Source organism: Lissotriton helveticus, chromosome 1_1 (genome assembly GCF_964261635.1).
Source record: "Lissotriton helveticus chromosome 1_1, aLisHel1.1, whole genome shotgun sequence".
Taxonomy (NCBI): domain Eukaryota; kingdom Metazoa; phylum Chordata; class Amphibia; order Caudata; family Salamandridae; genus Lissotriton; species Lissotriton helveticus.
The window spans coordinates 378,498,306-378,515,558 of NC_136057.1; positions in this window are offsets into that span (position 1 = coordinate 378,498,306).

Genomic DNA, 17,253 nt, shown 5'->3' on the forward strand with positions numbered 1-17,253 from the left:
TCCCACACAGGTGTGTCTTTCCATCCATGTATCTAGTTGTTAGGAATCTGTGAACGATGTGTGTCCTCACCCGGAATCAGATCCAAGTGTGTGGATGGCTGCAGTTTGTTGTATACCCTTGCATTTCATACATTTGCACACACATATCATTTTATGCTGTGGGTACAAGATAACTCACCAAATGCGTATGATGTTTAGAATATTTATTGGGTGATCTTGTGCAGGAAACGTGAATAGGTGCTGTACATAAAGGGGTGGAATCCAAAGTTCACTGCTGGAGATGAGATGCCTTACAATTTGAGTCAACAGAGTCCAGGTCACAGTGCTTGGCATCATTGGGCAGACTGTGACCAGCAAGTCCATGTGGGAGAGTCTCTTAGGTGATGCTGTTGCACCCGAGGGCAATATGCCAGGTCAGGTGTCCTGGGAGTTGTGCATGGCCCACTGCCTCTCAACGTCTTAGCCGTGGACGACCCACCTTCCTTGGGGGACCCTCACGTGCAGGCATGGACGATGCATGGGACGCTACGTCAGACAGTTCCTCCTCCTCCTCCTCCCTCCCTGTGGCTGGTGTTGCACTTTGCCTTGATGTAGCTGGCCTTGTGACACAGGGAGGGTGCTGCATGTTGGCAGCTATCTGACGTAGGGATTGGCTCATTTCCCGATGCACCGTCAAGAGCTGAGCCAGACTTGCCTCCACCCGTCCATAATGTAGGTCTTGCCTGGCTATTTGCTCTGCCTGCTGTTGTTTCACCTGGTTGAGGGCCTCCGCTAGCTGGCTTACCTCCCTGGTGTCCCGCCGGTATGCCTCCAGGATGTTAGTCAGTTCAGGCATACCGGGCCCTGCAGCTGACTGGCCAGAATCTCGCCTCTGCCTTGCGCCACTCCCACCACCCTGACCCACACGAGCACGGCCTGCGCTTGTGGGCACATCCGATCGACGGGCCCCCCAAGTGCTGGCAGGGTGGAGGTTGTCTGCCACCTCAGGGGTGCCCGACAAAGGGTGTCCCTCATTTTCAGACAGGCTCTCTGGTGGATCATGGGCAGGGCTCTGAACTGTCTGCTGGGATGTGGTGGGAATGGTTCCGGTGGTTGGCAGAGATGTAGCTGGTACAGTTGCTGCAGGGATTTGGGATCCAGAGGAGCCAGGTTGGTTGGGGTCATCCACAGTGCGTTGAGTGGCGTCGCTGTCGGTGGGGTCTGGGTCCTGCTGAGCCTGGGACTGGGATCCTTCTCCCCCCTGGTTGGGGGGACTCCACACGTTGCCCTGTGTGTGGGAGAGACAGACACTGTTAACGCACTATCAAGTGACATCTTAATTAGTTATCCATTATGACCATCACAGTTCCACAAGCTTTACATTGTTGTCATTGTTCAGTTGTGTATGTAGTGGTAGTAAATTGACATGTACTCTGGAGTATTTTCCTTCTTCCATTCTCTTAACAATGACTGACACAGCCATTGATGTGTCTTGTCTTGCCGGCACAACACATATACAGCAGTGCTCAGGTTGACGCAACATCCAGGATACGGTGTTAATCCTTATGTCTGCGTCAAGCATGCACACAGTTTAGATGCAGCATGTTCATGTAAGAGACAGAGCATTATCTATACTACTATTATAAAGAGAGAACTGTGTCCTTTGAGCCAGGTAAACTCGAAAAGTACACCACCAATCACAACACCCAATTCAGCGTTGGTAAGGGGAGGTCCAGAAGATGGACATAGGCTATCTAAATGGACACCATATACACTAAAAAGGGGGGGCGCCATCAGTGGTAAAGTAGTCCCTTCTGGGCATTAGATGTGGGCGTTAACATTCAGAGAGGCAAGTTGTGAGTGTTAGATGGCGAGGAGAACATTGAGATGCGAGGAGATGTCACGGTGCAAAACCAAACACACCATTCGCGTTCACAGTGCAGAGTATTTCAACCATTCGTGCTCACAATGCAGCGTATTTCAAAAGCGCAATAATCACAGTGCAGCATATTGCAAACACAAAATATTCACTCACACACACATCTTCGGGTAGGCAGATTCATTGACCTGGGCATTACCGTTGTACGCTGACATCAGGGACAAGGCGCGGCTTGCATTCACAGCCGACCAATCACGCCACATGACTCGCATAACACATGCAAGCCTTGCGAGGAATAATTTATATACGATTTCACCATTGGACCCGCTCCTGTTTGTCACAGGGGGAAGACCTCAAGCAAAAGAGGTGCGGCTTACACGGCGTTTCAGGGCTTAGGCGAGTATGCGTTCTGCCGTTCAGAAGTTGCAATATTTATCGCACGGAGATATCATACATGAAAATGAACAGGCTTTCGCATGGCCCTTAAGCGAGTCAGCATTCACCACAGTACTTGCGTTCTAAACCTAAGAACAAAGCTACGGATTGACTCACCGGTATCTGTTTTACCACTGTAACACTCCCACTTATTACGGCGGTAAGGAGGAAACTTGACTTCAGGGCTTAAACAAATATTTCACTCGCCAACATCACCAAGTGCTACATAAAATATCGTCTTGGCAGAAGCAACAACATTCTCAGGGGGGGGCAAGGACAAACAAGGAAACACGAGTAACATTAACTAGAGGGACCTTTCGCCAACAAGATTACACAATTTACTTTTCTAACCCGGACAACGTCGGGACGGGCTGCTAGTTTAATCGCATAAAATCTTCTACTTTGGATAGGTGTTGCTGTTCCGTGATGGCCAAACAATGCCAACACCCCTGGACCTGTACACCCACTTCTAGATCATGGCTTTGGAATGTGGCACTTCTCTAAGATGCATCACCTTGTCAATACCCATGTCCATGTTGGTACTTAAGTGCATCCACAACGTTCATGAGATGGGGCACGTGCATTGTGTGAGAGGCACAATCCACTGGAACATCTGCAATGTGCATGTAAAAGTTGTATGCGTATTCATATGAGTGAGTGTTTTGTTGTGGTACATGACAATTGGGACAGTGTTGCACTCCATTGCCTGTCCCCAGGGGATGAGTTTCTGTAAGGGGGGTGTATGACAGGCCATGCTAGTAGTTTGCGTGTGATTTGCAAGCGTCCATCCTTCATGATTTGGCTGTCCCCTCATGTAGCATGCTGGCATAATCGTGGTTGTGTGTTCCTGCACAGGATGTGTGACCTTGTCCTGGTGTTTGTGTTTGCAATGATCACAGGAGGGACTTGTGCTGCCTACACCTGTGCCCATTGTGTACTACAGAGCTTTCCAAACTGTGTGTCCTGACACAGTACAGTGTCGCCTGCAAATGGTGGTTATGTTGCAGGCACTTAGTAGATGACTGCTGATAATTAGGAGACATCCCTAAACACTCTGCTCTATGGTCTTTATAAGGCCTGTGCAGTGCTTGGGTGCAACTGTGTGTGTGCCCAGGGAGCTGGGGTGAGGTGACAGAGGGAGGAACACTGAGGGATGGATGCAGAGGGAGGGAGGGACACAGAGGGAGGGAGGGAAACAGAGGGAGGGAGGGAAACAGAGGGAGGGAGGGAGACAGAGGGAGGGAGACAGAGGGAGAGGGCGACAGGGATGGAGGGAGTCAGAGGGATGGAGGGAGACAGAGGGAGGGAGACAGAGGGAGAGGGCGACAGGGATGGAGGGAGTCAGAGGGATGGAGGGAGACGGAGGGAGACAGAGGGAGAGGGCGACAGGGATGGAGGGAGTCGGAGGGATGGAGGGAGGGAGAGGGAGGGAGACATAGGGAGAGGGAGACAGAGGGAGAGGGAGACAGGGATGGAGACAGGTTGTTTGTGCTCGCTCGCTTGCTACACTGCCTTACTGTGTCACAAAATGATGCATCTCTGGAAGGTGTGTCAGCAACATGAAATTGTTTAGAAGCTGTGGTCTACTATCTTGTGTGATATTTCCCTATCCCTGTGCATTGGGCATGGTGCTTGGGTGTGTCCCTGGGACATATGGGATGAGAGCAGCCTCGTACCCTCCACCTTCCACCCTTTGTGCCTCCCCCTTGCAAATAACCCCATTCTGTTGTGTCCTGCTGTGACTCATGGCCAACCACCCCATGCTGCTGGGCACTGTTGTTAGTCCACCCATGTGACATGTGTTTTTTGTACACTCACCAGACTCAACAGCTCCTTCAATTCCATGTACTCCCACCGGTGGCAGCAGGGCCATGACTTTCTCCTCCCAGGGATGGAATACAGGAGGTCTGTGGGGACCACCACCTCCAGTGTGGTGTGCAGAGGCGTAGTCCTGGTCCATCTTCTTCTTGACCATCCTCCGCAGATCATACCACCTGTTCTGGCATTCCCCCCTGGTGCGCCTGATGGCATTGACCCGGTCTACGATCCTCTCCCACAGGCGTGTTTTTTCAGCCATGCTGGTCTGTCTGACCAATGCGCCAAACAGCTGTGGCTCGACTCTGATGACTTCATCTGTAAGTATCTCATTCTCCGGGTTAGTGAACTTTGGATTCTTGGGTGTGGTCATGGTGTGGGGTGTATGTGATTGAGGGGGTGATGGTGTGTATGGATGAGTGTGTGTGGGTCTGATTGTGAAGGGGGTGGTGTGGGTGTAGATGAGATAGGGTGTATGTGTGAAGGTGTGTGGCTGCAATTGTTGGTGAGATGTCTGTATCTTTGCAAGAATGGGTGTGTTGCTCACTGTGGAGTAGTGTGGCTCACTGGTTAGAGGCGGCAGGCCTGAGAGCAGAAGTCAGCCTGGGACCAGGGTTCAATTCCCGACGCGGCAGGGTCGTGGACCTTGGTCAGCGGACTCGTTAATTCTCGCTTCGGTGCTTACTCTAATCAGGGGTTCCACTCGGCAACTCTGGGCATTAGCTTGCCTTATCTCCACAATGGCCCCACCAATTCCGGGGATGCCTGGCTCCACCTTGGGGACTCCCAGCAAGGGACCATCCCACAGGGAAAGCCAGGACGGGTTCCCCAGAGTTATACAGCGCCGGGACGCCCCGTTGCTGGGGCAGCTGTGCGCTTTACAAGTATACTACATTTACATTGCAAAGGATGCTGGGTTGTATGTGTGGACCCTTTTATTGGTCAAATAGTGGGTGTGGCTTAATTTGAATTGGTGGTGTGTGTGTTATATGGGGTAGGTGTTAGTGTTGACCTCTGTTTGCCTGTTTGGCTGTGACCAGGACATTGATTCTCAATGGTGTGTACACAGGAGACATGTTCAGTGTTGTTGTGCGACTCGTTTGCAAAGTCCTTGTGCTGGTTTAGGTGTTGGCGTTATGTGTGCGTGTCGTACTTGTGTGTGCGATTGACTAGTACGGGCCGTTGGCGGGTGGGGGGTTCGCGTAGGCTTGTTGGGGGGTGTGTGTCTACTTGTGCGTGCGATTGACTTGTACGGGCCGTTGGCGGGTTGGGGGGTTCGCGTAGGCTTGTTGGGGGGGTGTGCGTGTCGTACTTGTGCGTGCGATTGACTAGTACGGGCCGTTGGCGGGCGGGGGGGTTCGCGTAGGCTTGTTGGGGGGTGTGAGTGTCATACTTGTGTGTGCGATTGACTTGTACGGGTCGTTGGCGGGTGGGGGGGTTCGCGTAGGCTTGTTGGGGGGTGTGCGTGTCATACTTGTGCATGCGATTGACTTGTACGGGTCGTTGGCGGGTGACGGGGTTCGCGTAGGCTTGTTGGGGGGATGTGCGTGTCGTACTTGTGCGTGCGACTGACTAGTATGGGCCGTTGGCGGGTGGGGGGGTTTGCGTAGGCTTGTTGGGGGGTGTGCGTGTCATACTTGTGCGTGCGATTGACTTGTACGGGCCGTTGGCGGGTGGGGGGGTTCGTGTAGGCTTGTTGGGGGGATGTGCGTGTCGTACTTGTGCGTGCGATTGACTAGTACGGGCCGTTGGCGGGGGGGGTTCGCGTAGGCTTGTTGGGGGTGTGCGTGTCGTACTTGTGCGTGCGATTGACTTGTACGGGCCGTTGGCGGGTGGGGGGGTTCGCGTAGGCTTGTTGGGGGGATGTGCGTGTCGTACTTGTGCGTGCGACTGACTAGTATGGGCCGTTGGCGGGTGGGGGGGTTTGCGTAGGCTTGTTGGGGGGTGTGCGTGTCATACTTGTGCGTGCGGTTGACTTGTACGGGCCGTTGGCGGGTGGGGGGGTTCGTGTAGGCTTGTTGGGGGGATGTGCGTGTCGTACTTGTGCGTGCGATTGACTAGTACGGGCCGTTGGCGGGTGGGGGGTTCGCGTAGGCTTGTTGGGGATGTGCGTGTCGTACTTGTGCGTGCGATTGACTTGTACGGGCCGTTGGCGGGTGGGGGGTTCGCGTAGGCTTGTTGGGGGGGTGTGCGTGTCGTACTTGTGCGTGCGATTGACTTGTACGGGCCGTTGGTGGGGGGGGTTCGCGTAGGCTTGTTGGGGGGTGTGCGTGTCGTACTTGTGCGTGCGATTGACTTGTACGGGCCGTTGGCGGGTTCATGTAGGCTTGTTGGGGGGGTGTGCGTGTCGTACTTGTGCGTGCGATTGACTTGTACGGGCCGTTGGCGGGTGGGGGGGTTCGCGTAGGCTTGTTGGGGGGGTGCGTGTCGTACTTGTGCGCGTGCGATTGACTTGTACGGGCCGTTGGCGGGTGGGGGGTTCGCGTAGGCTTGTTCGGGGGGTGCGTGTCGTACTCGTGCATGCGATTGACTTGTACGGGCCGTTGGCGGGGTTCGCGTAGGCTTGTTGGGGGGGGTGTGTGTGTCGTACTTGTGCGTGCGATTGACTTGTATGGGCCGTTGGCGGGTGGGGGGTTCGCGTAGGCTTGTTGGGGGGGGTGCGTGTCGTACTTGTCCATGCGATTGACTAGTACGGGCCGTTGGCGGGTGGGGGGGTTCGCGTAGGCTTGAACGAGGGGTACACGTGTGGTATGTGTTGATGCCGCTTGCTGTGAGGCGAATATTCCTGTACGAATCATTCTTCATGCGTGAAAACTTTGGGCTGTATGAATCGCGGACAGGCTTCTCGTACAGGATCGTACTAGTGTGTTTGTACGGCCTGGTTACGATTCGTACGGTAGGATTCCCGATGCTTATTCGTACGGTTCATCGACTGTGGTTCGTACGGTTCGCTGATATTCGTACGGCATTCGACGGAAATGGATCGGAATTCGCAGGTCGGACGGTAATTTTCCATTCGTACGGATTCGGATACGAATATGAATCGTACGGCGGAATAATTTACCGGATCGGAATCGACGCCTAAGCCTACTACTACTCATTTTTGCAGGTAGAATAGGTAGTATTCCTCTACTCTATCCCTCACTTTCCCTATAGCTGCACCTTCTTGGAGTTAGAATAGTAAATGATACTCTTACACTATCCATCACTTTCCCTACTGATGCACCTTCCTAGAGTTAAAACAGTAAATGATTCTCTTACACTATCCATCACTTTCCCTACCGATGCACCTTCCTGGAGTTAGAATAGTAAATTATACCCTTACACTATCCATCACTTTCCCTACTGATGCACCTTCCTGGAGTTAGAATACTAAATGATACCCTTACACTATCCATCACCTTCCCTGCTGATGCACTTTCCTGGAGTTAGAATAGTAAATTATACCCTTACTCTATCCATTACTTTCCCTACTGCTGCACTTTCCAGGAGTTAGAATAGTAAATTATACCCTTACACTATCCATCACTTTCCCTACTGATGCACCTTCCTGGTGTTAGAATAATAAATTATACCCTTGCACTATCCATCACTTTCCCTATTGATGCACCTTCCTGGAGTTAGAATAGTAAATTATACTCTTACACTATCCATCACTTTCCCTACTGATGCACCGTCCTGGAGTTAGAATAGTAAATGGTACCCTTACACTATCCATCACTTTCCCTACTGATGCACTTTCCTGGAGTTAGAATAGTAAATGATACCCTTACACTATCCATCACTTTCCCTACTGATGCACCTTCCTGGAGTTAGAATAGTAAATGGTACCCTTACACTATCCATCACTTTCCCTACTGATGCACTTTCTTGGAGTTAGAATAGTAAATGGTACTCTTACACTATCCATCTCTTTCCCTACTGATGGTAAATTATAGCCTTACACTATCCATCACTTTCCCTACTGATGCACTTTCCTGGAGTTAGAATAGTAAATTATACCCTTACACTATCCATTACTTTCCCTACTGCGGCACTTTCCTGGAGTTAGAATAATAAATGATACCCTTACACTAGCCATCCCTTTCCTTACTGATGCACCTTCCTGGAGCTATAATAGTAAATCATACTTTTACACTATCCATCACTTTCCCTACTGATGCACCTTCCTGTAGTTAGAATAGTAAATGATTCCCTTACACTATCCATGACTTTCCCTACTGATGCTCCTTCCTGGTGTTAGAATAGTAAATTATTCCCTTACACTATCCATCACTTTCCCTATTGATGCACCTTCCTGGAGTTTGAATAGTAAGTTATACCCTTACACTATCCATCACTTTCCCTACTGATGCACCTTCCTGGTGTTAGAATAATAAATTATACCCTTGCACTATCCATCACTTTCCCTATTGATGCACCTTCCTGGAGTTAGAATAGTAAATTATACTCTTACACTATCCATCACTTTCCCTACTGATGCACCGTCCTGGAGTTAGAATAGTAAATGGTACCCTTACACTATCCATCACTTTCCCTACTGATGCACTTTCCTGGAGTTAGAATAGTAAATGATACCCTTACACTATCCATCACTTTCCCTACTGATGCACCTTCCTGGAGTTAGAATAGTAAATGGTACCCTTACACTATCCATCACTTTCCCTACTGATGCACTTTCTTGGAATTAGAATAGTAAATGGTACTCTTACACTATCCATCTCTTTCCCTACTGATGGTAAATTATAGCCTTACACTATCCATCACTTTCCCTACTGATGCACTTTCCTGGAGTTAGAATAGTAAATTATACCCTTACACTATCCATTACTTTCCCTACTGCGGCACTTTCCTGGAGTTAGAATAATAAATGATACCCTTACACTAGCCATCCCTTTCCTTACTGATGCACCTTCCTGGAGCTATAATAGTAAATCATACTTTTACACTATCCATCACTTTCCCTACTGATGCACCTTCCTGTAGTTAGAATAGTAAATGATTCCCTTACACTATCCATGACTTTCCCTACTGATGCTCCTTCCTGGTGGTAGAATAGTAAATTATTCCCTTACACTATCCATCACTTTCCCTATTGATGCACCTTCCTGGAGTTTGAATAGTAAGTTATACCCTTACACTATCCATCACTTTCTCTACTGATGCACCTTCCTGGAGTTAGAATAGTAAAATGTACCATTACACTATCCATCACTTTCCCTACTGATGCACCTTCCTGGAGTTAGAATAGTAAATTATACCCTTGCACTATCCATTACTTTCCCTACTGATACACTTTCCTGGAGTTAGAATAGTAAATTATACCCTTACACTATCGATCACTTTCCCTACTGATCCACCTTCCTGGAGTTAGAATAGTAAATTATACCCTTACACTATCCATCACTTTCCATATTGATGCACCTTCCTGGAGTTAGAATAGTAAATGATACCCTTACACTATCCATCACTTTCCCTACTGATGCACCGTCCTGGAGTTAGAATAGTAAATGGTACCCTTACACTATCCATCACTTTCCCTACTGATGCACTTTCCTGGAGTTAGAATAGTAAATGATACCCTTACACTATCCATCACTTTCCCTACTGATGCACCTTCCTGGAGTTAGAATAGTAAATGGTACCCTTACACTATCCATCACTTTCCCTACTGATGCACTTTCTTGGAGTTAGAATAGTAAATGGTACTCTTACACTATCCATCTCTTTCCCTACTGATGGTAAATTATAGCCTTACACTATCCATCACTTTCCCTACTGATGCACTTTCCTGGAGTTAGAATAGTAAATTATACCCTTACACTATCCATTACTTTCCCTACTGCGGCACTTTCCTGGAGTTAGAATAATAAATGATACCCTTACACTAGCCATCCCTTTCCTTACTGATGCACCTTCCTGGAGCTATAATAGTAAATCATACTTTTACACTATCCATCACTTTCCCTACTGATGCACCTTCCTGTAGTTAGAATAGTAAATGATTCCCTTACACTATCCATCACTTTCCCTACTGATGCTCCTTCCTGGTGTTAGAATAGTAAATTATTCCCTTACACTATCCATCACTTTCCCTATTGATGCACCTTCCTGGAGTTAGAATAGTAAATGATACCCTTACATTATCCATCACTTTCCCTACTAATGCACTTTACTGGAGTTTGAATAGTAAGTTATACCCTTACACTATCCATCACTTTCTCTACTGATGCACCTTCCTGGAGTTAGAATAGTAAAATGTACCATTACACTATCCATCACTTTCCCTTCTGATGCACCTTCCTGGAGTTAGAATAGTAAATTATACCCTTGCACTATCCATTACTTTCCCTACTGATGCACTTTCCTGGAGTTAGAATAGTAAATTATACCCTTACACTATCGATCACTTTCCCTACTGATCCACCTTCCTGGAGTTAGAATAGTAAATTATACCCTTACACTATCCATCACTTTCCATATTGATGCACCTTCCTGGAGTTAGAATAGTAAATGATACCCTTACAGTATCCATCACTTTCCCTACTGATGCATTTTCCTGGAGTTAGAATAGTAAATGATATCTCTACAGTATCTATTACTTTTCCTACTGCTGCACCTTCCTGAAATTTACCTTTTCACTTTGTAGTTGTTGACTCTTTTCAAGAATATGTGTTTTCTTTTGTTGTTCTTTGTTCAGCTTCGAAATTAAGATGTTGGTCTGTTTAGAATGAAAAGATAAACAATTTATTAGCATGTTGCCTTTTTTAAAATATCCTTTTCATGATTTCGTTTGAAAACAAGTTTTTTTTCACGTATTGTTCTGCTTAACGATTAACATACTATTCTAGTTAGATATTATGCAGTTGCTTTTTAAACAGTGTGTTAATAGTTATCATTTTTCAAAAATGTTTGCTTTGCTTGCATTTTAAGTTTATTTTCATGCAGATGTCTAATGATGAACATTATTATTATGGTTTTTCACGTGTCTTACCTTTGGCTCTTTACTTTTTTTTTTTTTTGGTGCAAGATGTTTATTGAGTACTGTCGAAAATACACAGCGCGATGCCCACAACCCGGAGGCCGGCCGCTATCGGTGCTGTTCAGCAGGAGGAATACAGGCAATCAAAAAAGCAGCTTAGGCATTTCCTCATAGATAGCACATCAACAGTATTGACAAGCACAAACGCATTATAAGCATATCACTTCGTCTTACATTTTTCACATTTTTTAGAAACTTTAAACATGTGCGAAAACCCAGTTATATAGAGGGATAGGCAAGGACGCCAGCTGTATGGCATAATTACATCTTACAGTTCGTATGAAACAAGAGAGATAGAAGGAGAAGCAAAATGCTACCGTGCAGTACATGGAATGAAGGTCACAAGTAGATCGGGCCAAGTCATCATGTCTCATGTGTTGAGCAGCGGAACCCCTAAGGCCAATGCCAAGGCAGAGGGTAGTCAGTCCCATATCGCCACCCACCGAGGCAGTGGAGCAAGTGGGGAGTGAACGGGGTCTTACAGCAGGGGGGTACGGGGGGGGGGAGACTATGACAGTAGTAACGCAACTCGTAGCAGGTGATACATCCCCACATCCCCCCATGTTCAGTGAACAGAGAATCAATGACCCAGTCATCAAACCTTAAACATCGTCAGCCGACGGAGAGTCCGTAATCAAATAGCAGTGCAGTGGGGCCCATATGTCAGTGGGCCTGGAGGTGGGAGGCAACAGTTCAGAGTATGTATGTAATTGTTCTTGGCAGTACACCATGTCCCGCATCCACTCCTTGAATTTGGGCGCCCTTCCTCTTCCCCACCTGCAGGCTACTCTACGCTTGGCTAATAGCAGGGCCATCGCCACATATTTGCGGTGAGCTGCCTGGAGTGGCTCAACATAGCCTAGCAAGGCCAACACCGGAGACGGCCCCACCGCCATATTTATCATCTTGGAGAGCGCCTGAAAGACCTGATCCCAATAGTGGTATACCAGATTACACCCCCATGCAAGGTGCAGGAAATCCTCCCCCGGAGCCCCGCATCTATCACAAGTGTCAGTAGCCCGCAGCTGAAATCTGTGCAGCCGCACAGGTGTATAGTATAATCTGTGAAGGAATTTATAGTGTATGATCCTGTATCTACTGCTGGATGAAATGCGTTCAGTTTGCTGCAGGCAGAATGTCCATTGTTTATCTGTAAGGGGAACGGGCAGTTCCCGGTCCCACCTTTCCCTAGCAGGCAACGCAGCGTATTCCACATTGGCACGTATAGACCTATATAGCGTGGACACAAGCTTGTTGGGGTTCTCGAGTTGGAGTATGTGTTGTAAAGGGAGTAGCACAGGAGGTTCGTGCGGGAAATCCGGTGTAATGGCCTGCAAACCATGTCTGAGTCTTATATAGTAAAAGATCTCCAGTGGGGTCGGTTGGATCCCTTCATAGAGTTGGTCTTTGGTACGGAAAGTACCGTCTCTGTACAAATCTCCCCATATGTGAACATGGAGTCTTGTCAAGAGCCTTTGAAAGCCAGCCTCCTGCAGTAGCAGCAATTACGGGTGATACTTCAAGGGCAGCAGAGGGGCATATATCAGCCGTAAATCCAGTTTCGAGCTAATATGATTCCATGCCGTCACTGTACTGAGGACCGTATTTGGGGTCTTGTCTCTACCCTCCACTGGGGAGTAAAGCGCTCCTTCAATTGGAGTCGGGTGCGCTAGCCAGTGTTCAGCCGCCAGCTGGGGCATGTATCTGGGTTGCCGTATCCAGAAATAGGCGAAGTGGGCCTGGGCAGCTCGGTAATAGAGCTCAAAGTCGGGAACTCCAAAACCGCCCTGCAAGTAAGGCCTGGTTAGGACCTCCCATTTAAGCCGGGGCGTTTTCCCACCCCAGACCAGCCTGAGCAATTCCGAGCGCAGCAGCCTAAAAAAATATGCTCCAGGATGAAACGGTATATTCAGGAATAGATACAGAAGTTGAGGGAGGATCACCATCTTAACTAGTGAGGCCCTCCCGGCCATGGACAGGGGAAGGGTGATCCACCGGGAAATGTTATCACTGATTTTATCCATCACAGTCCCGTAATTGGCACGAATAAGCGCCTCCCTATCCTTTTCTATATGTATACCCAGGTACTTGAAATCCCCCTCGCACCAGGCGAGTGGATATTCCAATGGAAATTTACATGTCGAGGCAGTAAGTGGAAAGATGCATGACTTGTTCCAATTAATCTGTACTCCAGAGAGGGCCCCAAACCGGATGAACTCTCTAAGTATGGGGTGTAGATTCTCACCCGGGTGGCGAATATAGAGTATAATATCATCCGCATACATAGAGATGAGGATCTGCCTTTGGAAGCACCGCAATGCACGATCCTTATGATGTTGACGCAGTTTAGCCGCGAGGGGCTCCGTGGCTATGGCAAACAGGAGCGGGGATAGAGGGCAACCCTGCCTGGTCCCCCTGGAGACAGGGAATTCCGGGGATAGTTGCCCATTAATAAGTACTCTGGCTACAGGACGTGTATACAGCAGTCTGATCCAGGAGATGAAAATAATAGGGAAGCCCATACGTTCAAGTACCCGGAATACATAATCCCACTCGAGCGAGTCAAACGCCTTAGTGGCGTCTAAGAAAATGGCTGCCATTGGCAAGTCCTCATGGACAGAATCATATACTGAAAAAAAGGTACGCAGGTTGTGTGATGTCGCTCTGCCCGGGACAAACCCAGCCTGATCAGGAAGTATAAGGTCTGGTAGGAGGAGACTAATGCGCGCCGCAATTAATTTAGCAAGGATCTTCACGTCACAAGTTAACAATGATAGGGGTCTATAGGAATCGCAGTTGGAAGCGGGCTTCCCAGGCTTAAGCAGGGATGTGATGAGAGCAGTTCTCATGGAGGCGGGGAGGTGACCAACTTCCAATGCATCCTCGTACACTTCACGCAGGACCGGCGCCATGAAGTCTATATATGTCTTATAAAATTCAATGGGGATGCCATCTAGCCCAGTGGCCTTGCCTGACTTCATGTGCATGATAGCCTCCCTGACTTCGTCAAGTTCAAATGGGGCACTTAAAAATGCCCTCTGGGAGTCGCTCAGCCAACCCAGCGGCACGTCCTCCAGATAGTCTTCTAGTGTCAGTTCCCCTGTTCTGGTCGAGGTGTAAAGTACACTATAGTGTCGTACAAATTCATTCAGAACTTGTGTGGTGTCCCTGAGCAGCAGCCCATCAGCAGTCTCTAACCAAGTATAACAGTGGGCGAGCGCATAAGTCTAACTGTAGTAGCCAGAGCCTTCCCAGGCCTCTCGCCCTCCCCATATCGTCGTGCCACCCAGTGTTTGTGTCTGAATTTCACTTCTCGGGTAGCCTCATCTGTATATTCCGATATCTTTTCACGTATCTCAGCCAGTGTGATGTCATCTGGGTTTGCACGAAGGGCTTCCTCCGCTCGCCCGAGATCTGTTTCCAGGGCCCTCAATCTATTCAGTATGCTCTTGAGTACTCCCGAGCCCTTCGAAATGCAGAAACCTCTAAGCGTGACTTTAAATGCCTCCCATATAGTCTCAACATCTCGTACCGAGTCCTTATTGCATTTAAAGAAGTCTAGACATTCCTCTCTAAGCTCCTCCTGGAACTCCATATCTAACAGCATAGAGGGTTGCATGCGCCATGCCGTGACGGGGGGGCCCAATTCAGCCCCTTTCAATGTAATAAGAACCGGAGAGTGGTCCGAATATGTTCTGGGGAGGTGCGTTGCGTGTATCAGTGACGTGTATAGGTGGGATGTCAGGAGTATGTAGTCAAGTCTAGCCCATGATTTCGCTTGAGCGGTGAAGTGAGTACCTTCCCCCTTCGTCCCACAGTGAGAACGCCAGGCATCGATGAGATGGTTGCCTTCAATAGTCGCACATAGGATCTCCCTCCCATTAGTGTAGTGATGTGGGGCGGGGTGTGATCTGTCCAAGGCTGGGTTCAATGATACATTGAAATCTCCCCCCCAAATGATGTGGTGCGACCCCGTCTCAACTATTGCTGCCCATAAGGCGGTGAAGTATTGCGGATCGTCTACGTTAGGTCCGTAACAGCAGGCGAGGGTCACTGTCATACGTCCCAGTCTGCCCCATATCAAGCAATACCTCCCCTGGGGGGTCTGTCCTCGAGCCAGTTAGGTAGAAGGGTGTACTTCTTTTGATCAGAATAGCTGTACCACGTGCATAGGAGGAATAGGAGGAGAACGCTGTGTATGAAGCCCATCTGCTACCAAAGGAGTGAGGTCTACCAGACGCAAAATGCGTTTCCTGTAGGAAAGCAATGTGTATTTTATGGCGATCGAGGTACCCCAGTATCTGTCTCCTCTTTCTATGGTCTCCCAGCCCCCTCACGTTCCACGTGATCACATTCAGGTGTGTGTCCCCCATGGGTGCAACTGGATACATATAACAGAAATCAAGACATCCACTAGGGCGTAGTAACAATCAGTAAGGTGCATATCCATCCCAAGTCTTGCCCATTCAGCAACCCCCATGGGGGACGGGAGCCGTCCCTCAGAAGTACCACCTCCAAGACCAGCACTGCGCGGCAGCAACACATATTGACCACATCTGAAAGTAGTCCCATCTCTCTTTCGGCCACAAGCCAGCTGCCTCCCAGCGCAACATAGAGACAATCCTACAAGAACCAGTGCACATGTTATGAACCAAAACCAAACAGGTGTCCCAAAGCGGTCCCTCTCCCACCACTGACAAAGACGCAGAAACGATCCTCCAATTCTTAATTCACCTGATGTGAGCCAAAGATAAACAAAACTGCCCAAACGACCCCCCTCACTCCCCCCTTTAATGAATCCCAGCGAAAGAACTAGGCCCACGAAACTACCAGTGGCATCCAACAGCCCATTCTGGATTCCCCATCCATCCTGTGCCGCAAAGGTAAGCCGTTCCATGCCAGCCGCATTCGTACCATGCAAAGTCCCTCGCCCGCCACCCCCCTCCCACTGAAGCATCCCCAACTTGCCAGCTTCCCACGCCCACCCCCCACCCACACAGTAACCAAAACAGCTGAACACCAAAAGAGCAAAAGTCAAGGACCTTGGGGTACACCCAATAGGGGCCATCAGAGGTGCACTTCCTACCACCCCCAGTCCTCCCGCTCCGTGCAGGTCCTCCCTTAGCGTCTCTGTCCGGAAGGGAGAGGGAGTAGGGGGGGTGGGTGCCTGGCATACATTACCACCTGCAGTCCAGCACCCGTCCATAGTGCCCCAGGGGCCAGTCGCAACCACTGCACACCGTGATATCCTCCGCACATAGTGAAGCAGCGATGAGAATCAAGCCGAGCAGGAACTCAAAACAGTACAAGGCCATTGATCATTCATTCAGGACCAGAGTCACGTAGGCCGTCAGCATCTGCAGGTCGTCTACCACGATTAGGCAAAGTTTTAATATAGTCTTCAACTTGTTGGGGATTGAGAAAGAAATGTTGCGTGCCTTGGTGGGTTACTCGCAGTTTGGCCGGGTACAAAAGGGCATAGTCAATGTTCAGGTCTCAAAGTTTTCTCTTAACCGTAAGGAACTTCCGTCGCTGTTCTTGAACCACCGGGGTAAAGTCAGGATATATAGAGAAGGGCACTCCATCGTAAGCGAGGTTTTGGTTCGCCCGGGCCGCTCGCAGCGCCGCATCTCGATCACGATAGTTAAGCAGGCGCGCAATAATGGGCCGCGGTGGGGCGCCAGGCTTGGGTTGGGGACCAAGTGAGCGGTGAGCGCGCTCCACAATAAACTGGTTCGAGAGAGCTTCCGGTCCGACTGCAGCCGTAAGTAGCTTTTCAATGTAGAGCTCCATCTTCCCGGTGTTGGTCGATTCTGGAATGCCCGTGACGCGAATGTTGTTCCGTCGACTTCTCGCTTCCAACTCCTCATTTTTGGCGGCAATCACCCGCAATACATTATCCATTCTGGAAAGTCGTGAAGTATGCGCCGCCGTGGCGTCGTCATTTTCGGATACTCGGCGCTCCACCTCCGTAAGGCGTTCTTCATGAACATCCATCTTCTGGACTATGCCATCCATTCTCGCGGATAGCCTGTCCACCTTGTCTACCACAGTGGCAAAGCCCTGGCGCATCTCCTGCAGCATCGTGGCAATGTCAGGGGCT